The sequence below is a fragment of the Trachypithecus francoisi genome, unplaced genomic scaffold, assembly GCF_009764315.1.
Source record: "Trachypithecus francoisi isolate TF-2019V2 unplaced genomic scaffold, Tfra_2.0 Lachesis_group6, whole genome shotgun sequence".
In the NCBI taxonomy this organism is placed as follows: domain Eukaryota; kingdom Metazoa; phylum Chordata; class Mammalia; order Primates; family Cercopithecidae; genus Trachypithecus; species Trachypithecus francoisi.
The window spans coordinates 117,649,872-117,673,858 of record NW_022681471.1 but is presented as its reverse complement, the minus strand read 5'-3'; the positions used below and the strand labels follow the sequence as shown (position 1 = coordinate 117,673,858).

Sequence of the window (23,987 nt, the reverse complement as noted above, 5' to 3'; positions counted from 1 at the left end):
TTCCTCCCCTCCTTGGTGAGATGTGTTCTCTACTCTCCCTCAGAGGGTCCCCAGCAGGATGGAGTCCCAATTGCCCACAGAGGCTTGTACCGGCATCCTTCCCTTCCCTGTCTCACATCCCCCCCTCTCTTTCTGGCCTTCCTAGAATTACCCAAATCGTGCACCTGAATCATCCTTTCAAGGTCTGCTCTTTTGGGGAACTCAAAATAAGACAAAAACCTAAAAATATTTCAGCAACGATAGTCATTATCCTGCCCCTTTCCCCACTCTCTCCAAATGCCAGAAGAAAAAAAAAAAAAAGAAGGGAAAAGATGGACTGTAGAGCTGTAATATAACCCTTCCTTTGAGCATTCTTTAATGCCATACACTAGTTTGGGATGTACAATTCTCTTTAGGTACTTAAAGCTAAGGTTTCTTCAGCTGCTAATTTTCATTAACCTACTCAACAAGTATTAATTGAGCACCTACTACGTACCACACACTATCCTGGGTACTGGGATGATATCAGTGAACAAAGCAGAGGAAGTCCCTTCTCCCTTCCTCTAGTGGGAGGGGCAGACAAGAAACAATAAATGTAATGAATAGATAAAGTAGATAGTATGTTAGAAATTGATAACTGCTATGAACTAAAGCAATCTAGCCGAATACTGAGCACAGGAGCTCAGCAGTGGGAGGCGTGGGGAACTGGTTGCAGTGTTAACTTGGGTTAGCAGTAGCTTTTCTGTCTCCTGCAGAGTACAGAGTGTGGAGCTTGATGCTGCGATGTGTTGCTCCTGCCAGATAGCCCCTCCCCCTTCTCATTTCCCAAGTCAGTCTCCAAGGAGAAGCGAATGCTATTAATAGTCACTAAGGACAGGAAACAAATGTCTGTCTTCTCTCCAGATGGAATTCTTTGCTCACATTGACTTCTTTACTCATAGCTAGAGCTTGGCTAGCAATATACATCAAGAAGTAAATGTTCAATGAATGAAGTATGCATGTCAGGAACTCTCTCTGTTTGAAGTCCGGTTGAACTTTAATGGGCAACCTTGCTGTAGCCAGGACCACTGGGGCGGGGAGGGCAGTGAGGAAATTGGAGAGCGTGCCTCATTCAAATTCCCCTGTAATTAAAGTGAAGCTTAATCATTAGTTTCAAGGGCATGGGGTGGCTCTCAAGCACAGTGGGGAAATCTGAGTTTCACGTTCTCTTGCCTCCTGGGACCATGCAGACATGATACTGGAACAAAGAGTTGATCTCAAGGCTGTGACTCTGGATGAGGTTACCAGGGAGACAGGAAGCAAGGGGCAATTCCAATATCCCTCTGCATAGGGTGACATCAGAATGTGAGAGGACAGGGCTCAGGTTATTTCTGGCAACATCTATTCCTGATATTGTTCCTGGAGAGGAGTGAAAGTGTAGAGAGAGAACTGGGCCAAGTCTATGACTGGGAAAGAAGGTGGAGAACTGATATTGAGGAAAGAATGGAGGCTTGAACCCGAGAGGTGATGGTAGAGGGTCCCCCAGAAATGGGATGAGACTGGAGGTGGGGGAGTCAAGCCAAAGAATCCAGCTGAGAAGACATGGGGGCCACTGCAGAGCTTGTTTTGGGCATTGGGACCACCAGCCATGAAGTGAACTGAAGGAAGGGAGAGAAGTCAAAGACACACAGGAGAGTGTGTTGGAATTGGCTAATAATTCCAACAGAGTAAAATGAGGCCATCTGTAGCTGGCTAATAATTCCAACAGAGTAAAATAAGGCCGCTGTAGCTGGTTTATTCTCCACTCTGTGCTTTCTGTGGAATCGCTTGGGGGAAAGGCAGGCTGGCCTTTGGAATTAACAGGTTAATTAGGAAATTGGGATTTCCTGCTTTCTAGGGTTGCCTTTCACCTTCCCCTTCGTGGTGACTTGAAACTGATGCAGGCAAGATCTTCTGTGAACGTCTGGAATGGAACACTTTGTCAAGAAAACAAGCAAGGAAATTTGACAGCTGCTTGATGTAGGACAGTCATTAAATTTTCAAGAATGTAGGTCTTCTATTATTTAGTGATGTTAATCTCTCTTCCAAAAAAGAAACAAAAAGGATTCCAGAATTGCAGAGTGAGGAAGTTGTGCCATTGGCTCTCCTGAAAGGGCCCTCCTTCCACACTCCCTTTCTTGATGGGGCTGCTGAGCTGGTCCCGTCCGGCCATTGAATTAAAATCAAATAATTTAGTTGGGTTTTCGGGAGCTGATATGGAGGCCTCAAATTTATTCAGTTTCCTCACTTACCTTCTCTTTTCTCTTCCATTACCTGCTTTTTAGCTATTTCCCTACTTTTAAAACCCAGCATTGGAGAAATGGGGCGAAGAAATAAAACTTCAATTAACCATTTGTTCTGTTGCCTGGGAGTGTTTCTGGGAGGAAGACTTGGTATAAGGGGAAGTTGAAATGCTGGCCAAAAGGAGATTTTACCAAATTCTGTAGCTTTCCTTGTTTCCTATTACTGAAGAGGGGTAACTAAGAATTGATACATTTATTTTCCAAGAAAGGCTGAAACACCGTAGGGGGTAAAAGCAAGGTTGTATAGCAGGGTTTCCTTCAACTCCATCCATACCATAGTAGTGAGAGGAGTTGTCCAGTTAGGAGGTGGATGAGGGAACGATAGCAACTGCTCCTCTGGTAGCTTTGAGAAGAGAGAGTCCTTGGCCTTTTCTTGGATATGCTAGAGCTCTTCAGACATGGAGGACAGCGCATTCCCTGGGCCTGCTAGTGTACAACCTGACTCTGCACAGAGAAGCCTTTTAGATGCATGGTGTGTTTCCCCACATTTTAGGTGGGTGCAAAGGGGGCTAACTGCTCAGGGAGAATCCTGCCTCTGTAACCTTCCTGCTGTATGACCTAGGTCAAGTCACTTAGTCTTCATGTGCCTCAGTTTCCTCTTCTTTAAAATAAAGATAATAAAACCCAGGTTGTATAAGTGTGTGCTCACAGGCAGACATTCATACCCATACACATATGCACACAGGTATGTAAAATGGATGCCAAGTTAGGAGGGGCCATAGCCAGCTGTGAGTCTGAGCTAACTGGGTCAGGATGGTATGGGCATTGAGGCCCTGCCTTGGCTCCCACTGGGACCATATGCCAACCTACTGATTGAGTCATTGGTTTGGTCTTTCTCTCATGAGTTGGAGTTTAACTGCTCTGGGAAGAATCTGGATGTTTTATAACCTTTGGGTAGAACGTTCCACCAGGCTCTTTCTACATGTCATTTGGAGTGCCACTTTCCAATGATCTTGCATAGTTAATCAACAAATATTTCTCAGCCACTGCGTACATAATTCTAGGTGCAGGAGATACAGGGGGTTGCAAGTCAGATAAGGTCCTTGAGCTCAGAGAGCTTATATCCTAGGAAAGAGACGGAGATAATGAACTATGTCAGGTGGTGATAAGTGCTATGGGAAAGATGCCACAAATCCATCCCATAACAAGTAATGCCTCCAAATTCATTCATTCATTTGGTATTGATGGAGCCTCTGAGGATGATGTAACGAGCCTCCCGACCTCCAGGTGTTTACACAAATTCTCTCTCCTTCTTCCCTAAACAAGGTATCTTTGTTCAAGGGAATGATCTGGAGTAGTAATCTTGAGCAACACTCATTCAGCCTTGAAATGCCCACCAGACGTGGCCACCCAAACTGATTATTTCTGCCAAAGGAATGACACCGGTGAATTCTGAAGACCTAGATTTGGACTGGCTGTTACGAGGAGGAATTCCCCCAGCAGATATGCAACTCCTGAAGGAAACGAAGGAAAGTCGGTCTTCATGCCATCACACCTTGCCTCACCCTGCCCCACTTCATGTTTAGCCGGAGAGGTCCACAAATATTGTAGGTTTCCCTGTATACTTTCCTTTGTTAGGTTTGACTGGGGATAATATCATAGCTCCAGTGAAAGTTTTCTGCTATTGGGGGTTGTAAATTGAATCTTAATGAGGTTTTAGAACAATGTTCATGTAAAAATATATTTAGGCCATTTCCAAAATGGAGCTTATTAATCCAATTATGCAAATGGATGTGGCAACCAGCAGATGTCCCTGATTCTTCTTTCTCTCTCTCTGTCTCTCTCTTTTTCCTGCTCTGTTTTCTGAGAGGGTTGGGAGTTGGCATAGAGGAAGCCCTGATTGAAATGGATAATTTGTTTGCTGAGACAGGCAGTCCTGTGTCTCTGTAAGAAGACAAGAAGCTTTCCTTATAGGGGTATGATGGGCAGTGAGGAGAGTTTGAGCTTCCGAGTTTTCTAGATTCTCTGATTTGAAAATTAGAGACTCTCAAAGAAAGTCTGTCCTTCCTGAGTAATTGCATCCTGACACTGTTGAACTTCCTCTGGGTTTTGACTTTCACACCCCTCAGAGGCTCTGAGGAGGGAGGACAAAGGAGAGGCCACCCCTTCCCTGGGGAGGGGGAGCAGCGTGGGGCACACACCCCAGGTCCTCGGGTGGCTGCTGCTCCTGCTTCCTGGGCAGAGAAGCTGGGTGTCTTGTTTCTCCTTTTCCTCTTGCCTGCTGCCTTGATGGGCCTCCTATTGGTGTTCGTTCACCATCAGTGTCTCGTGGCAGCTGCCACACAAAGTTCTGTTTTTGCAAAAGGTGATAGCACCAAATGTAAATGTTGGATTTGGCAGTAATTCATGAATTTTATTCAGCTACTCTGTTCTTGTGGTATGAACAAACCTTGTTAGACCAGAGCAACCAGTGTGGAATTTGGGATGTTGATTCACCAAGGACTAGAAAATGAGTAGCTCTGGGAAAGCTGGGAGAATATTTAAAATGCCTCAGAAGATGAAGCATTTTAAGCATTCCCAGTCACTTGAGGTCCCCTATTTTCAATACCTCTTCACAAACAAATAGTCTCCCCAGAAAACCTTACTGGATGGTACTTGGTTGGCCTGGCTTCAACACTTAAAGACGAGAGCTATACTTTCTTTTAAAATATTGTCATCAACATAGGAACTTAGCTTTTATTTTCGTGTAGTCTGAATTAGGCTGACGTTATAGCTTGCTACCTCCTTTTTAATTGCAGAAGTAATGCAGTTGCTTGTGGTTAAAAAAGTAATAAACAGTAATGCATACAATTTTTATTTATTTTTATTTTTGTGGGGATAGAGACAGGGTCTAGTTATGCTGCTCTGGCTGGTCTTGAACCCCTGGCCTCAAATGATCCTCCTGCCTGGGCCTCCCAAAGTACAGAGATTATAGGCATGAGCCACCTCTCCAAAACCATTCTTAGCGTTGATCATTATTTATTATTGCTCTACCTGTGTGTCCTTGGACTGGTTACCTAACTTCTCTGTGCCTGTTTTCTTCATCTGTAAAAGTGAGACAATATTAGCACTTACTTCATAGGGTTGTTGTGAGGATTTAGTGCAATATCTGACATTTTCTGGGCTAAACTACTATTAGCTATTGTTGTGAGTAGTATGTACTTTTTCTGTGTATCAGTGCTGAGTGCATGTTTCTTAGATTCAGACCTTTAGGAGTGTGGCAAACCTTAATGAGCAGTATTTTGCCAGCAGCATTTTCACCCAGGATGGGACAATGTGACTGAAGAAGCAGGGCCCTCTGGTTTGGGTTTCTAAAGATCCAATGGGATCCAATGTGGTTAGATTTTCTTCATGGTTGCTCTCTTCAATAAGAGAGGAGAATAACTGGAATGGGCCTTTTGCTCTGAGGAGGGGTCCACCAGGTAAGTCTATTCCTTCCCTTGGAAGCCCCTGCAGCCTTCCTACAGATGCCATCATCCAGAGGAGGCCCCACCTCCCAGGGAGATCATGGGGGATTTATGGCCAATAATAATAGTAATAATAACTCAGACTGACTTAGAAAGAGCCAAAATCACATTCTAGATGAGCTGATGGAAGATTGATTGAAGTTTTAGGGTTTTTTTATGAAGTGAAAAAAAGAACTATTTCTTTGGCCAATTTCACTATAAAAAATATAATAAGAGTGTGTCTCTGTGGTTGTTTGTACACAGAAAGCAGAAGAAATGAGAAGAACCTCAAAGACATCTGGCAAAAGGCGAGACCAGACTGGAGATGCTTTCTGGGGGTCTCTTTTCAAAACCAGGAGTGCATTTGTTATCACACAATTTAATTCAAAAAGTCCAGTGGAAGAGTCAGAGCACCCATCTCCTTGTCTTAGTTCTGCCACCAACCAGCTCTGGGGCCTGGGACAAGTTACTTAACCTCTCTGTGCCCCCTCTTATCTTATTTAATTGGTCTGGAAGTTCCTGTCCTACAGAGCCATGTTGGTGGTCTGAGAGCAGTGACAATGAGGTGCTATGGGTTGGTGAGTGTGGGCATGTCTGTCCTTTGTGTACTGCAGACTCTCTTCTCTGGATGTGCCAACTGAGAATGGCTACAAGAACATCAGAAAACAAGCCACTGCCCTCAAGGTACTTGGATCCAAAGAGAACCCAAAGCACACATGTAAAAGCTGCTCAAACACGTACGAAGGAAACCATACAATTATAGTCACCACAAGAGAATTTAATAATAATAAGATGCCTGAGAGAAAATGTAGCTGGGAACCCACATCAGATGGACAGAATGACAGGACACTTTGTCACTTGCTTTTTCAATAAAGAGATCTGATTCTCCTTTTTAACCACATGCTCCTTGACCACCTTCTGTGAGGAAACACAGGATTTATCCAAGATCTGAGAATGCTGCTAATGTTGCTTGATCCCTGGTAGGACTAGAATCCATGACTTCCTTAGCCCAGCCCTCTAATCAACCCTGTCAGTCCACCAGGTCTTGGGAAGCTTGGGCAGAGATGCCAGAAGCAAAGGACTGCTGGCTGAAACACCATGGGAAGCGTGGATGCTCCTGCTTTGTGGCCAAAATGGCGGAGCAGCCCTGAAAAACTTTCTTGGCTGTACTGTAGGCTTTACACACGCTTGTTACTAGTTTTTGAACCCTTTGAGATTGACAGGCAGAAAATGGTACCACGATTTTCTCTTAACTTCTAAAGTGACTTGCTATAGTCACCTAGTTTTTCATGAATATAGGAGAAGAGAAGGGGCCTAAAAACTGAATTTCCCAATACCTGGGACAATGTTGATTTAGTAAGTTGGGGTTTCTAGGAGAAGATAGAAATACATTGACATATATTAATCCATTGATTAATCAATTTATGAGGCAACTGCCATCTATATTAAAGAATACACTTTTTTTCACTTAATAAAAATGAGATCTCTCTCATGCACTTCTAAGCTTCTTCTAAAAACAAACTACCATCTGGTAACTGTCCAGTTAGTTGGAATAAATTGAACAGGCGCCCTCAGTTAATTGTCAAACTGAGTAGTCTAAAAACCACGTAACACCACCAAGCACAGAGTGTTCCTTCCCTTCCTCACCAGGTCTGCTGCTCTGGGAACAGGGTTGAGAACCCCTCCCAGTTTCAGTCCTGCGAAGATACGTTCTTTGGCCACAAGCTGGAAGCCAGTCCTCCATGCAGTGCTTTTCGGGCTGAAGCCAATTGTCCACTAAATCTGCTTGGGAACTGATTTGTTAATTATTCTTTTCCTTTTGTGACATTTTTCAAGATAAACTTACTTGGGCCAGCCTCTAGAAAACCTTTTAAAATGCTAATTACGCAATTGTGCGAATAATGTAAAAATGAGTCCTGTGGTGCACTCAGCACTTGACTAATTAACAAGCAGTAAATGAATCCTTGCCTAGCAAATTCTGTACCGGGCTGTGTGAATGGCAGAGAGCTTCCTGGAGCCACAGCTGGAAGAGTGGTTTTAAGCAAATAGGTTCTTAGAGAAACTGACCAGTGAAAATCAAGGAATATTTGCTCATAGCACAATCTTTTACTAAAATTGAATATCATTGGTGGATTTGATTCAGCAAACGTTTGTTGAAGCCTTGTAAGGCTCTATAATAGACCTAGGGAACAAGGATACAAAGATGAATTAGATCTGAAGGATGTCCTGAAAGCTAATGATCTTGTGAAAGACAGAGACGAGTAATCAGAGACTACGGTGGGATGGCTTTTAACTGCAAGTTAAAAGTAATAGTAATGGTGGCTCCAATGGTAAAGATTGTCTTACAAAATATAATGCCTGAATGTAGATGGTTCTAGGGTTGTCTCTTCCCATTCTTTGGCTTTGTCGTTCTCAGCATGCTGGCTTTGTGTTCTTAGACTTGTCTCGTGATTGCAACATGGTTGCCTTGTTCCAAGCATCATATTCCAAAATAACAGAGTTCAAAAGCAGTAAGCAACGCAGGGGCTGGGGAGGGGTGTAGTGTGGTCGGAGATCTATGTTCTCACACAGCATTCACAAAAATAGGTCACATGGCCACTCCTGGATGCCAGGTTTGGGAAGAGGGTGCCTGGAAATCCAGTCTGGCTCTGCAGCTACTTTCCATCAGCAGCTCAAGACTACAGAAGGGATTAAAAAATTTTGTTGGCCAGTTGGACATCTCTGCTACATAATACAGTAAGTGCTGTAGTACAGATGCATACAGAAGACAGAGACAGTTAATTCTGCCTTAAAAAATAATGGGAGGTTTTATAGAGGACCTGACAGCTTAACTGAGTCATCAGGTGGATGACAGAGAGAAATGTGCAAAGCATAGAGGCATGAAAGAGCTTATCAAATTATTGTGCTGTTTGTGGGGGATTTTTTTTGCCCTGTTTCCCCATTTTTTGGTCAAACCTCACTATCTAGCAAGTCATTTAACTCGTCAGGGTTTCAGAATCTTATCTGTGAAAGTGAGGCAGTTGGACTCTGCAGCCATAAAACGGTCTCCATTGTTCTTTCATCCATTTTTGTTTAAAACTTAAGAATAGAAGTTACATGGATATTAACAGTCTCAACATTTCTTGTACAGATATGGCAGGGTTGTTTAATCTTATCTCCCCTATAAAAATACATTTCAAAAATTTCTCAGGGAGGCAATGTGGTATCATAGGCAGAGCATGAGATTGGGAATCACGGATCTGCATTTGAAGCCAAACTTTGTCATTCCCTTGCTGTGTGACTTTGAGAAAACACAACATCTTTAAGTCTCAGTTTCCTCACCTGCAAAATTGAGATTATAGTACCTGTCTTCCAGGTTTCTTGGAATATTTAGTGATAATTGTTTTTCAACACATAGCACAGTGTTAGATACTTACTAGGTTCTCAATAATTCACAAAAGAAGAAACGCAAATGGCCAATACATGAAGTTTTATTTTTATTTTTTAATTTTTTATTTCCATAGGTTTTTGGGGAACAGGTGGTATTTGGTTACGTAAGTTCTTTAGTGGTGATTTGTGAGATTTTGGTACTCCCATCACCTGAGTAGTATATGCTGAACCCAATTTGTAGTCCTTTATCCCTCCCCACCTTCCCACCCTTTACTCCTGAGTCCCCAAAGTCCATTGTGTTATTCTTATGCCTTTGCATCCTCATAGCTCAGCTCCCACTAATAAGTAAGAACATACGATGTTTGGTTTTCCATTCCTGAGTTACATCACTTAGAATAATAGTCTCCAATCTCATCCAGATAGCTGAGAATGCCATCATTTTGTTCCTTTTTATGGCTGAGTAGTATTCCATGGTATATATGTATGCGTGTGTGTGTGTGTGTGTGTGTGTGTGTATGTGTGTATATATATATTATATCATTTTCTTTACCCACTCATTGATTGATGGGCATTTGGGGTGACTCCATGTTTTTGCAATTGTGCATTGTGCTGCTATAAACATCCATGAGCAAGTATCTTTTTCGTATAATGACTTACTTTCTTCTGGGTAGATAGATACCCAGTAGTGGGATTGCTGTATCAAATGCTAGATCTACTTTTAGTTCTTTAAGGAATCTCCACACTGTTTTCCATAGTGGTTGTATTAGTTTACATTCCCACCAGCAGTGTAGAAGTGTTCTGTTTTCACCGCATCCATGCCAATGTCTATTATTTTTTTTTAATTTTTTTGATTATGGCCATTCTTGCAGGAGTAAGGTGGTATTGCATTGTGGTTTTGATTTGCATTTCCCTGATCATCAGTGATGTTGAGCATTTTTTTCATATGTTTGTTTGTCATTTGTATATCTTTTTTTGAGAATTGTCTATTCATGTCCTTGTTTGAGAGCAATACATGAAGTTTTAAATGTTCAGTGAGAAATAACTCTTTGTGTGTGTGCAAGTGTGTGTGTATCAAATGCACAAACATTTTTAAAATTGGTGATCCCAGCATGGGTGAGGGTGTGATGAGACAGAGATTCTCATATATTCCTAAAGGGAATATGAAATGATACATTTCTAGGGACTGTGTGGCAATGGGAATCTGTCTTTTGAAAATGTTCAAACCCTTTGACCTGGTAATTCAAAATCTAAAAGCTTATGCTAGGTGGATCATCAATGATGATATGATAGGATACGATTAATATAACGTTGTTCATCTTGGTGCTATCTGGAATAAATAGTATTGGAATCATCACATTAATAAATGATCAACAATAGACAATTTATTAAATGAATTAAGCTCCATTCATGATTTTTAGTATTACCCAGATATTAAAAATCATGTTTTGGAAGATATTTAATGATATGGAGGAATGGTTGTTATATAAAATTATTCAAAAAGGGCAGTCTATAAACATTATATATAATATAGTCGCAGTTTTGTAAAAACAAATACCGTGAATGGAAAAATGACTGGCAGTAAAATGCCAAAATGTGAAAATGATTATCTCTGGGTACTGAAAAAACAAGGGTTTTTTATTTTCTTCTGTGCCTCTGAATTCTCCAAGTTGTCTTGCATTGTGCATCTAATGATGTGGAAACACTTATAAAATTAAGAGAAAATATCATATCAGGTTAGAAAAATTACCAAAAATGTCAGAATACAAATGGGCTCCAACTATCTCTAAGAATACACACACATCCTCCCCATGCACACACAAAGAAAAACCAAGAAAATGAAAGGAACTATGTCCAAATCTTAGTCATTTTCTCTGGGATAGTGGAATGATAGATTATCATCATTTTCTTCCTTATACTAGTTTGTATTTTTCCACTTGAGTAAAAAAGAAAATTGCCACCAAATAAAACCTATAAAAGCAAGTTTTCTTGAGTACTGTATTCCATGGAGTCACTGGCTCTAGTAGCCATAAGCAACACATAAATCTGAAGGTCAGGACTTTTACCCACAGCTGGGAAATCATTTGGCCTATGTGGAACCTGGTACCCATGTTAATCCTCTGCCTCCTGAATACATCAAGTCCCACACTGTAAAAGGCAAAAGGACAAGGCCAGAGTTACTGTTGATGGAGAAAATGAGTGGATTTTGCTGGTGTAAGAGATAGCAATAGAATCTGTGCTCTAGGTTGCAGGGAGGCACCCTGCATTTTGCAAACTTGTGCTTGCTGATCCAATAGGCACCCCTGGTTGGATGCAGGGAGCTCTCTGGTGGCCAAAGGGTGTCAACGCAGCAAGTTTTGCACTTCCACAACCAGACCCAAGATCTACTAGCCAAGATCAGAAGCCGATACATACTTGCAGATTACATTTTAAGCCCTCATAATGGATAGGAAAACATCTGTCTCTATTCTTTCCATGGTATTTGGTATGAAGACAGAATCCTCCACCCTGCCCTTAAAATTTCACATAGAATAAGTATGTTTTCTGCATTCGTGCCCGGGTCAAACTCACTTGACACTGCTTAGTTTTAAACTGTGTAATAAATTGCCCAAGGTGCACCAACTAATGTGTGACCCCAGATCACACTGCTTGCCCCATAAATCCATACTGTGTGAAATTGACCTTGTTGGTTGTTTTTCAAGTTGGTCTTTATAACATCATAGAATGGAAGGAGCCTTAGAAACAAAAAGACTGAGATAAGCTTGCTGAAAGCAATGACTCATTACTGGCTGAACAGGGAATGGAATATATTTCCGATCTTAAGAATTTTGTCCAGCAGGCTCCCTCATTTCCCTCTGGCTGCCTTATCTGCGGTGGCCAACTTGAAACCAAAACTAAAGCTTCTGACTCTCATGGTCCCTGGATAGTCTTGTGTTTCTGTGTGTTTGCATCATACTGTGACTGTGCATCTGAGATGGAGTGGTCCACTGGTGTGTCTCTGTGTGTGTGTGTGTGTACATGTGCATGCAATACACGTGTGTATAATAGTGTGCAGTCACTGTAATAATCACTATATACCTGTCTATCTCTGTCATTTTATTTAGGCATAGTCCATACACTCAACCATATTATACATTCTTTGGAGATGATCTTCTGTGTCTTTTGTACTTCAGTATAATACTATCCGGAGGTGTTGGAGCCATTAGCACAATTCAGGCTACTTTCTTTGTAAGCCATGATTGAAAACAATGTCTGACTCATTTGGATCCTTAGACTCAGGACTTTGTTTATAGAATATTGTTCTATATTTAGCTTTTGTGTCAGCCCTAGGTTTTAAAGAGGCCTGAAGATTAGTGGAAACTTACCCCCTGGGTATTCTAGAATGTTCCATTGAGAGGTAATTAAGGGGAAGAAAAGGAACAACTTGTACTCCCCAGTTGGCAAGCCAGTGACTTGGTTATATATTTCTTTTTGCTGGAGCAAAAGAGCTTTGAATTCTATCCCATTTTAACATTGTCTCAACAATCACCAGTGTAGTTTAATAATGGCACCTTAGAACTTTGCCTGGCAAATGGAAATCTGAGGATAAGCCCTGAAATGTTCTCTATAGTCCATTTGAATGTTCTATCAAATTTATTCATTTTGACAATGACTTTTTAAAAAAGAGAAATGTGCCAGGAAATGATAATTTAAAGTGGACCTTAGGAATGTTATAATAAAGCCCGGTGCTAGGACAAAGCAAGGACCAGCTTGGTGGAGGTTTTGGAGGCAGACCAATGGGGTTTGATTTTTGACACTGCCAAGCTGGGAGGGAAGAAGTGGAGGGAGTATAGACAGGGCAGATGGGCCCTAGATGGTTGTAACATGTGTGTGATGGGTATGTGGAATTTCATGGTAAAGTTCTATCTACTTTGGGGTATGTTAAAAATTCATCATTCACCATAATAAAAACATAACATTTTTCCAAAAAAATTTAAAAGAAGAAGGAAACAAGCTTGGCCAAGGCCATTTAACAAGTAAGTGGTGAAGAAAAGCAGCAGCATGTAATGTAAGAGGCATACTTATTGAAACATCATGGCACAAAATTTAAAATGAGCACAGGCTTTGAAGTAGGATATGAGTTCAAGTCATGACTCTTACTCCATTTGTAAACCTTAAGTCACTTAACCTCTCTGACCTCAACAGTCCCCTCCGCTATAAGATAAGGATACAACACTCACCTCCCAGAGTTGCTGGGACCATGAGAAATTAACATATATGTCAAGCACCTAGAACTCTATTTGGCCTTGATAGTCATTCCTGCTTTTATTATTAATATGGTAAGTGGATTAAGAATCCCGGTGGATTCCAGTGAGCCCACTGGGAAGGAACGTATTTTGGAGTCACCATTCCTTTGGTCTTCAGGAAAACAGGAGCTCTTCGGGCATATAGGGAAGACCAGCCAAGAAGTCCCAATTTCTTAGAACTTGGTAGTTTGGGAGTCTCTTTCAGGTTGCAGCAACTTAATGGGGATGATTTCCCATCAAATCCCAAGGGGTACCTAGTTGTTTTGATAGGAGAATGCAAGAATCCTTCACACAGGAAGGACTTCAAGAATAAATGACTTATCAGTGTGGAACTGAGCCCCTGATCTCCTGTTTCCACCTCCATCCAGGTACCCCTGGATTTCCAAAGGAAAAGGTATGCAGCTATTGTTAGCAATGAGCTGTAAACTTCTTACATGGAGTCTCTGTCTAATTTACTTCTGTATCCACAATACATGACTAAGGTTTTGAGGGGGTTTCTGATGAATAGATGAGTAGATGGACAGATAGATGGGAGAGTAGGTGGATGGATGGAGGAAACTGACCTGAAGCAGGATGCCTGTGTGTCTGTGTGTGCTAAGAGTAGAGTTTGCTTTTTCAGTTTCTTTTTTTTTTTTTTTTTTTTTTTGTGAGGTGGAGTCTCGCTCTGTCGCCCGGGCTGGAGTGCAGTGGCCGGATCTCAGCTCACTGCAAGCTCCGCCTCCCGGGTTCCCGCCATTCTCCTGCCTCAGCCTCCCGAGTAGCTGGGACTATAGGCGCCCGCCATCTCGCCCGGCTAGTTTTTTTGTACTTTTTAGTAGAGACGGGGTTTCACCGTGTTAGCCAGGATGGTCTCGATCTGCTGACCTCGTGATCCGCCCGTCTCGGCCTCCCAAAGTGCTGGGATTACAGGCTTGAGCCACCGCGCCCAGCCTCAGTTTCTTTTTTATACCTGTTTGTCCTTTTTTGAAGTCTCCACTAAGGAGAAGCACCTACTATATACCAGATAGTCTACCACTGAGTACCTATTGTGTACCAGGTAGGATAACAATGAATATCTAGTTTTTATATCACTTAATCTTCCCAACAACTCTGTGAGGTAGGTCTTATTAACACCACTTTACAGATGAAGAAATCTATGTTCAGAAAAGTTGAATAACTGGCCCATGTTCACCCACTTTATATAATAAGTCCATACTCTTTCTGGTACACCATGCAATGTAGACATTCCTATAGCAAAAGCAAAGCAAAACAAACCAAAACCAAAAACAAAAGCAAAAAACATGCCAGTGTAGAAGTGAGGAAGGGGGTCGCTAACTCAAAGACATTTCTTAGAGGGAAGGGGTCACTAGGCAGAAGAAAGTCCAATGGAAGAAAGGGAGTCTTTGCTTGGATATCTATGAGAGGGTGGGTGGCAGGTGAGGGAGGGCATGGATCAGTAAAGGGAGGAGAGAGGTACCTGGCAGTCTTACACGCTGAGGCTTATCCTCCAAGTGGAATTCAGTCATCGGTTGGAAGGAGTAAGGTGGGTTACTCTGTCTCTGTTCTGCCTGGGGTACCCCTGAAATCAGGCTATTCCACCTGTCCACACAATCTCTGTCAACAAATTCTGAGGCAACTTGGAGGCAGTGGGGGAGACTGAAGGTCTTGCCTGTCCTATTGTCTTTGTTTAGGTTCAGAAAAAGAAGCAAACAGAACAGGAGCAGGCACTGAGACATTGATTCTTGTGCACGTGCTTCATTGAGAGCGTGCTCTCAGAAGGGGCATAAGGGAAGCAGGCTGTGACTGGGGAAAAGATCTAAGCAAGTTTGTGGCCTTAGCTAAAGACTAGCTACAGTGCAATCTCACTGCAGCAGGAATTGCACCACAGCGTTGATCCCACCTTGAAGTAGAGCGCTGGCCTTTTGTACCACGCTATCAGCCAGTCATTAGCTATGCGCTGCCTCTGGGAGAGGAGGAATCACCTTCTGAGCTAGATGATTCCCATTGGCGAAGGGCAATTCTCCAGAGAAGGGAGTTGCTTTTAGCAGCCAACACTCGTAGCTGGTGGGGAGGAGGATTCCACCAGAGTTAAAGGGATCTGGGTGGATATCAACAGCAGCCACTACACCCACCAAGCTGCTATATATGTTCCTGCCGACATGGAATATATGTAGAAGTTCTGTAGGGATTTTGGCTCTTCTCATTCAGATGCAGGCTGCCTTGTTGGGTGCAGATAGTTCACCTGCAAGCTCATTCTTTGATCCTGAAGAAGAGTGGGTACCAAGCAAGGATCCTTTCCATGAGACTGATGGTATAGACACTTTCCCTACCCATTATTTGTGGGCCATCTGCTGCTGAAGTCCTCCTCTGTCTCAGTTGAAATTTAGTGTGGTGACATCTGGCCTAGGGTTTTGACTTTAATGGCATTTATCATGCACACTTCCCTTTGATGTAAGACAGCCAACCTCGTGACATCTTCTGTCTTCTATCTCCAGGTTTTATTTCTCCTCTTAGTTTAGATGTCCCTCATATTCTCTCTAAACTCCTGTCCAACCTTTCCCTCTCAAATCTTGTTAATACTTAACCTGAGGTCAAGGTTTCTTTGGGTGCAGAACAATGAAAAGGCAATTAATTAGCTGGCTTTGAGTACTAAGGGAGTGAAAACTGGTTATGACTCTAACTTGAGACATTCCTAAGAGTAGGCCTTTCCTGTATGGTCAAGACTGAAAGAAATAAACGGATGTGGGCTTTTTTCTTGCCTTTAGACTTTATGGGTTAGTCATAGGATCTTGTTGAAATTACTCAGTCCAGAAATAAGTGATTAACATTTAACTTCTTTAATGGGCAATTACTCAACAGCTATGCCAGTGGGTAAATATTTACTCATCATCTATTCCAAGGAGTGAATGTTAACTTGAGTCAAACAGTTACTTGTGTTGGTTCTTTAATAGCGGAAAAGTGAATTTACATGGCTCTAAGAGTTCCAATTTCCACCAAATAAGAACTTACTGAAGGATGTTCAGAGCCCTGGATTGGAGTTAAATTACAGATAATTTGCTTACCTACTCCCTCCCTCCAAAAAAAAAAAAAAAAAAAGATGAAGACTTTTTGTACTCACCACTATTTATTGAAATCTGGTAGCTTCAACTCTCACAAAGCCAAACAAATTCACTCAGTTTTTCAGTCTGTAGGTCTGTGACAGCCTCTGTTTACCACAAAACTGCCTGTATCTTGTCATTATGGATGCAAGTCGAGGCAGAGACAAAGTCTGGATGATGAATGGCTTGTTCTTAGTAATGTGCTTGTAATTGTTCCTCCTTAGAATGGGAAGGATGGCTTGGGAAGACCTGTCTATCATAGAGAGAGTTGGCAGCTTCCAATCTCTTTGCTTGTTTGTCTACACTGCAGCCAATGGGACTAATTCAAATATCCCAGACATGCCCAGATGGATACACAGAGCATATGGCTTGAAGACTCAGTTATGGAAATAACAGGCACCATTTCTGAGACTTTCAATTCACTTCCAACAAATACATTTTAATCAACAGGCAGGAAACCAAATTAAAAATTGAAACATGAACCAAGGTCAAAGGTTAAGGATCAGGCTGTGGGATTTTGATGCTCATGCTCCAGGTGTGGCCTACCATGCAGAAAGGTCAAAGATGACTGCACAGGGAACCACTGGGAGAGAGGAATGTGGTGTTCCAGTTTGTAGAAAGTTTGAGAGTCTGGAACTTGGGGTATTAGTCAGTACCAGCCACTGCAAGTCTCAGGGGCTTCACACAAATTAAACTTTGTTTCTTGTTCATGTCACATTCCAAGCGTGGGAGTGGGGAGGTGAGGGATGAGGACCTGTGTTCCACGCAGGCATTCAGGCTCCCAAGCTCCTTCTATTTTATGACTTCCCTGTGCCCTAAGGCCTTCAAGTCTACCTCAGCTACTGCATCCAGACTGCAGATGAGGCAAAGAGAAAGTGTGGAGGATAGCATGGAGGTTTTATGGGCCCACCTATATTCTGGCCAGAACTGTCATGTGGCCTCACTAACATGCAAGGGAGGCTAGGAAATAGAGTCATCTGTGTGCCCAAGGTGTAAAGGGCAATGTTTTGGTGTAAAACTAGCTGGTCTGTCATATATGGCTTCAGGAACTTAAGACTATTCTTCTTCTTCTTCTTTTTTTTTTTTTTAAGTGGCAGGGGCAGGGACAAGGGAAACACTCTTCTTCAATGAGCATTTGGAAGAGAGCTGGAGACAGAGACAAAGGAGAGCAGGCTAGAAATGACTTAAAAGTTAGTGGGATATTCCTGGAGACTTGCCAAGCTAGAAGAGATTCACTTCCACTCATAATGGGAGATAAAAATTGTTCTCATTTGGGTTTATTTTTTCCAGGTATAGGCTTTAGAGGGTGAGTTAAACTTCCTAAAGCAAAGGATTAGATAAGAGGGAACTCAGCTTTGATTGGAGAGCCAGCTGTGTCAGAAAGTAACCGGGAGAGGAAGAGTGGGTCGAGCCACACTGCGGGTACCTGATTGTGGTGGACTCTGGAGGTTTCCTGTAAAAGGAGACACTCCTCGGGTTCCTCATTCACTAGGGATGTTCAGGGAAGAACAAACTCAAGCGAGAGAGGGTGCCCAGAATGCTTACAGGCTTATTTCTGGGAAGGTAGGACACTCCTGCTTGATTCTCTCTCTTCTCTTTATTTTCTTTTCCTGCCTATGAATGCAGCCCTGTCTTAGCTGTTTTTGGAGGAGACCTGTGATGGAAGAGAAGGTTCTGACTGGGAGCTAGAAGAAAGGCCAGGGTTCAGCGCCTGTCCTACCCAGCAGGTAGATTCAGGGGGCTCTGACCTGGCATGGGTCCTGACTGGATGGCACTCTCCTCCCCAGCAATTCCAACAGGCCTTCTTGGGCAGACTCTTTTGTGGCAGTTCCTGGCAGTCCCACATGTGGCTCGTTGTCAAGCCTCTGGACCAATGCCCAGCGCCTGTTGGGAGTCCAGACTCCAAGTCAGGAAGAACAGAATTAACTGGCCAGGTGCCAAGATAATATTTTCCCTCATAAGCAAGAATCCTACCTAGGAAATAAGTTTAACTCCTTTCTTATTTCCTTAACTCTTCTTTAGTCTCCTTTAAAGTAGTTAGTGGTCATCAAAAGACATTTTTAAGTGTGCCCCCACAAATAAAACTCTTATTTAACAAACACTTATATGATGCCTACTCTGTGCGTTACACTAGTGTTGTACAAATATTAACTTATTAGATTGTCACAACAACCCACAACAAAGGTACTATCATTATCCTCACTTTACAGACAAGGGCATACAGGTGAAAAAGGCTTCATGACTTCCCTAGGGTCATGCAGCTTATAGGTGGTAAACCTGGTATTTGAACCAAGGCAATCTAGTTTAGAGTCTATATTCACTATCGTGACCCTTTCTATGTTCTTTCCCCAAAGAAAACATGTATTGCTTTCATAAAATGGTATAACATACATATAGAAAAATGCACAAATCCTAAGTGCACACTTCCCTGAATTTTCACAAACTGAACACACCTAAGTACCTACTCTCCTCACAAAAAAAACCCCAAAGATCACTGGCCCCAGAAGACCCCTTCATTTCTCTCCCCACCCCAAGGATAACCCTTGTGCTGATTTTTCCTTCATTGATTAGTTCGAACTGGTTTTTTGAACTTATATAAGTAGAATAATACAGCCTACTTTCTCTTGTGTCTGATTTCTTTCCCTTTGCATCACCCTGCTTGTTAAGCATGGTTTACATTTCTTTCTTTTTGTTGCTGTGTAGTATTTCATTTTCTGAACATGTCACAAGTGATTTATGAATTCCATTATTGATGGGCATTTTGCTAATACCCAGTTTGGGACTTTACAGAGAGTGCTGCTATGTACACATCTTTTGGTGAACACATGGATATAGTTCAATTGGCTATATACCCAGAAGTGCAAAGCCATAGGGTAAACAAATACTCTGCTTTCACACGCATTGCCAAGCAGTTTTCCAGAGTGGGGGCACCAATTCACAATCCCAGCAGTAGTGTACAGGAGTTCCAGTTTTGCTAACATTTGGAACTTTCTGTCTTTTAGTTTATAGCCATTCTGGTGGGTGGCAGAATTTTTTTTGTTGTTGTTTTCTTCTGTTTTAAGAAAAATAGACTTTATTTTTTACAACAGATTTAGATTTACAGAAAAATTGAGATGATAGTAAAGACAGCTCCCATATACCTCCCACGCTATTAACATCTTACATTAGTATGATACATTTCTTAACAACTCATGAACCAATACTAATATATTATCATTCACATAATTATTTTTAAATTGCAAACACACCCCAAAAATGAATAACAATGTTAATGTCTTTTATGTAAAATGAGGGCTCTTAGGTAACAGTTTGCCAGTTACATTATTTAAATAATGGGATGGATTGATGACTCCAGTACAGTTCTTTGCTGGATAAAGTCAAAACCACCAGTTGGTGCAGGGAAGTTGTTACCTAGAATAAACCTTTATGATGATCATTCTATATCAGTGAGCACATGGGGCTCCTATTTAAATGTCCATTCTTGGGCCCCTCCCCACACTAAGAATCAAAACCTCTGGAGATGCAGACCAAGAATGTGCCTTTTGATCAAGAAACTTCAGGTGGTTCTAATACATCCTAAAGCCTGATAACCTATGTTTTAGACATAGAAAAGCAAGCCCAATAAATAATGCCTGTAATATTTTAAGTCTAGGGGGCATATCATTTTCTGGGCTGGGCAGCTACTACTAAGACACTAATTTAGTTCTGATTTTAATAATGTAAAGGTATATGGACAAAAAGGCAGCCTATCAATACCAGAGTTCTAAGGAGGATGACTCTTGAGTGAGGTTTCCCAAGACCTTGAATAAAAAAGATTGCACTGGAAAAGTTACATGATGCTGCCGTCCCCAGGGGGCGAGGCAGCTGAGATAGAGAGAAAGAGAGAGAGAGAGAGAGAGCTGGGGATTGTGGCCCTTTGGCATCTCAAAAGGAACTTAAATGTCAGACAGGGTGTGGAGGACAGCAGGAAGAGATCAGTGTGTAAACTATTCCAATGGCAAATTCCAGAAAAGCGTCAACCACAGCTAAATGGGACAAGAAACAATATACATTAATTTAAGATGACGCCGTCAATTTAGTGGCATGTTTATTGAAATAGCCCTTTGCATTCTAAAAACAGTACTAGGGTATGGACCTCTGAATCCCTGCAGGAAACTGTACAAATTCCTAGGAGGGAACAGCAGCCCCAAATCTGACTTTAATAACAAAAGGCAATTATTTTTAGTATTTTCCAGTAGATCTCAGCTGTCTGGTATTGTCAGGCTCTATTCATGGAGAGGTGGAATTTGGGGAGAGGTAATTCAGTGAATGGTGAGCAGGGGAGGGGGGAAGGGAAGGAGGAAAATAAGGTAGGAAAAAAAACACAGAAAGGCTGCGGGGGGCACTGAAAAGGAAGAAGAGAGAGAGGAGAGAATGAGAATATGAGTGGGAGCTTGTGAGCTTTTCCACTCTGGTACTATTATCTGGCATGATGGCCCTCAAGGCAAGGTGCCAGTCATATAATAATAAATGCCAAGATCAAACCTCCAGGAACAAATATAAAGGGACTCTAAAACAAGCAATTTGTCAGACTGGTTTCAGGGCACAGAGAAGCATAAAGAACTTGGGAGAAAGTAAGTCACCAATAAATTCTCATGGAAACAACTGGAAAGCCATTATAGATGCTAGCATTGTAACTATTAAGAAGTGGTAAAACCATAGAGGGGGTGGTATTGGAGGGGATGGTGGCAATGGGTTATGAAGGAGAGGAAGGGTATGGAATTAATTTTTTAAAAGCTACTTGGAAAACCCAAACTTGTAGATTCAGCAGGTTTGATGGATAAATACCTGGGTGAGGAAGAGAAATAGACGTTGTGCTTCCTGCCAATTATGTTTTGAGAAATCATGGAGAAGCAGGAAGGTTGTCAAGTGGAGAGATGACTCTGTAGAGCATTTGTCATTCGTAGGAGGTAAAGCACAATCTTGTCAATTATAGGTCAGATAAAGAACATTATTTTGTTCTCAAAGTAAGGAATAAACATGGAAAGAAAATACTAAAAGATTCTAGGTGTGGTGGAACTGTTTATGATGGGCAGCTTCCACATCTTAAATCAAGACAAATGGATTTGATGATGGAAAGGAGCCATCATCCTTAAAAACTTATGTAACTATTGGATAAGGAGGAAGAACATTATGTCTAGAGCTTTAAAAGATGTTTCCTCTGGGGTTTTTATGGTTTTAGGTCTAACATTTAAGTTTTTAATCCATCTTGAATTAATTTTTGTATGAGGTATAAGGAAGGGATCCAGTTTCAGCTTTCTACATATGGCTAGCCAGTTTTCCCAGCACCATTTATTAAATAGGGAATCCTTTCCCCATTTCTTGTTTTTGTCAGGTTTGTCAAAGATCAGATGGTTATAAAGACACATGCACATGTATGTTTATTGCAGCACTATTCACAATAGCAAAGACTTGGAACCAACCCAAATGCCCATCAGTGACAGACTGGATTAAGAAAATGTGGCACATATACACCATGGAATACTATGCAGCCATAAAAAAGGATGAGTTCATGTCCTTTGTAGGGACATGGATGAAACTGGAAACCATCATTCTCAGCAAACTATCGCAAGGACAAAAAAACAAACACCACATGTTCTCACTCACAGGTGGGAATTGAACAGTGAGAACACTTGGACACAGGGTGGGGAACATCACACACCGGGGTCTGTCGTGGGATGGGAGAAGCGGGGAGGCATAGCATTAGGAGATATACCTAATGTAAATGACGAGTTAATGGGTGCAGCACACCAACATGGCACATGTATATATATGTAACAAACCTGCACGTTGTGCACATGTACCCTAGAACTTAAAGTATAAAAACAAAAAGAAAAAAGCATCTAAATTAAAATAAGCAAATAAATAAATAAATAAATAAATAAATAAATAAAAGATGTTTCTATGATGTCCTAGGAAATCTTGTGTGGAAATTCATCCAGATTGGCTTGGATACTAGCAGTCTCATGCAGATTTTTCAAGTCCCTTAAGGAGCACTGTCCCGAAACCATAATTCATAGAAACATTTCTGCCTGGGAGGAATATAACTACTTGGTTTTTAAAGGCTTGCTGTTCACCGTGCTTCATTCGATCTCACCCTCAATACTCTGGGAAACACTGTGAGAGATACTAGCCTCTTTTACATAAAAGGACATATAAAGTCAGAGGCACTAAGTCACTGTCTAAAGTCACAAAGCTTATTTGGAAGCTCAGATCAAGTTCCCAACTATTGTTATTTAACCTTGAGAGTCGCTTTTCAGCACATTCTCTTACAAACTTGGCTTTAACATATAAATGCGAGGTGTCAGTGCATGCCAGGAAGATAAGAGGATTGCAACCAAAGTCCTCCTGTGGAGCTTAGAGCTGTTAACTAAAACAGCAAACAATTCCTCCTTATAAATAATGCAAGCTAGGATTCCTAAGGAATAGCATTGGTGAGATCAGGTATAAGAACTGATCATACACACACATACAACAACCAACAACAACAACAACAACAAAACCAACCAACCAACCAAACAAACAAAAAAACAGAGAACCAAACCTATGTGGCTCTCAAGGCATTCCTTGGTGAACTATGTGATAATCTGAGAAATCATTTTAGAATCTTCCCAGGAAAACATCCTGAGTGCTTAGAACTGGTAAGGCAGGGAAGAGGTGAAGAATCATCCCTTCCATCCACATGGGCCTCCGGTCTTTGGTAATAACTGACAATGTTTCCTACTGTGCCTCAGAAATTGGGTGGGGCAGGCTTTCAAGGATGAAAAGGGAAGATTGCTCAACTGGAGAGGGCCCACTATACTCTAAGAAAGGAGTGAGTCTCTGGAAGGTGCCAATGAGACACTACTAGAGAAAGGTAGTGTATTTGCTGCAAATGGAGAGGAGATAAATATCCTAGTGAGATACCTATGACCTTGAATGGAAAACAGTATGGAGTAGCCTAGTATGGATGTTGCAAGTGGCTTGCTGCTTTACTAAGCAAGTTAACTTTGACTTTTTTTTTCTCTGAAAACAGTATTTAGGGAAAGAGAAAGGTTCAAAGACAGAAGACAATGTTTATAGTTCTTTTTTTTTTTTTTTTTTACATTTTTAAACTTTTACTAGACAAATAATAATTGTGGATATTTATGGGGCAGAACTACAGTTTTTTTTTTCTTTAAGACAAGGTCTTGCTCTGTCACCCAGGCTGAAATGCAGTGGTGTGGTCACAGCTCACCGCAGCTTCTAACTCCTGGGATCAGTGATCCTCCTGCCTCAGCCTCCTGAATATCTGAGACTACAGGCATGTACCACCATGCCCAGCTAATTTATAAAAATTTTCTTTTGTAGAGACAAGGTCTTGGTATGTTGACCAGGCTAGTTTCTGACTCCCGGTCTCAAGTGATCCTCCCACCTTCACCTTCCAAATTGTTGGGATTACAGGTGTGAGCTGCTGCAACCAGCCTATAATTCTTTAAGTGGGGTTTCTTCTGTGTGTGTGTAGGGGGTGCCCTT

At 41.7% G+C, this 23,987-nt stretch overlaps 1 protein-coding gene and 1 long non-coding RNA gene across 2 annotated transcripts in view; both read left to right on the top strand.

Annotated features, from left to right (window-relative positions):
• The window catches only part of LOC117077506, a 57,918-nt gene extending 50,701 nt beyond the window's left edge, over positions 1 to 7,217 (top strand). Inside the window, exon 2 of the long non-coding RNA XR_004434787.1 lies at positions 5,990 to 7,217. This is a non-coding gene — a long non-coding RNA (uncharacterized LOC117077506). The remainder of the gene's footprint in view (positions 1 to 5,989) is intronic.
• Positions 1 to 23,987, top strand: part of NHS (NHS actin remodeling regulator) — a 365,929-nt gene that overhangs the window by 209,804 nt on the left and 132,138 nt on the right.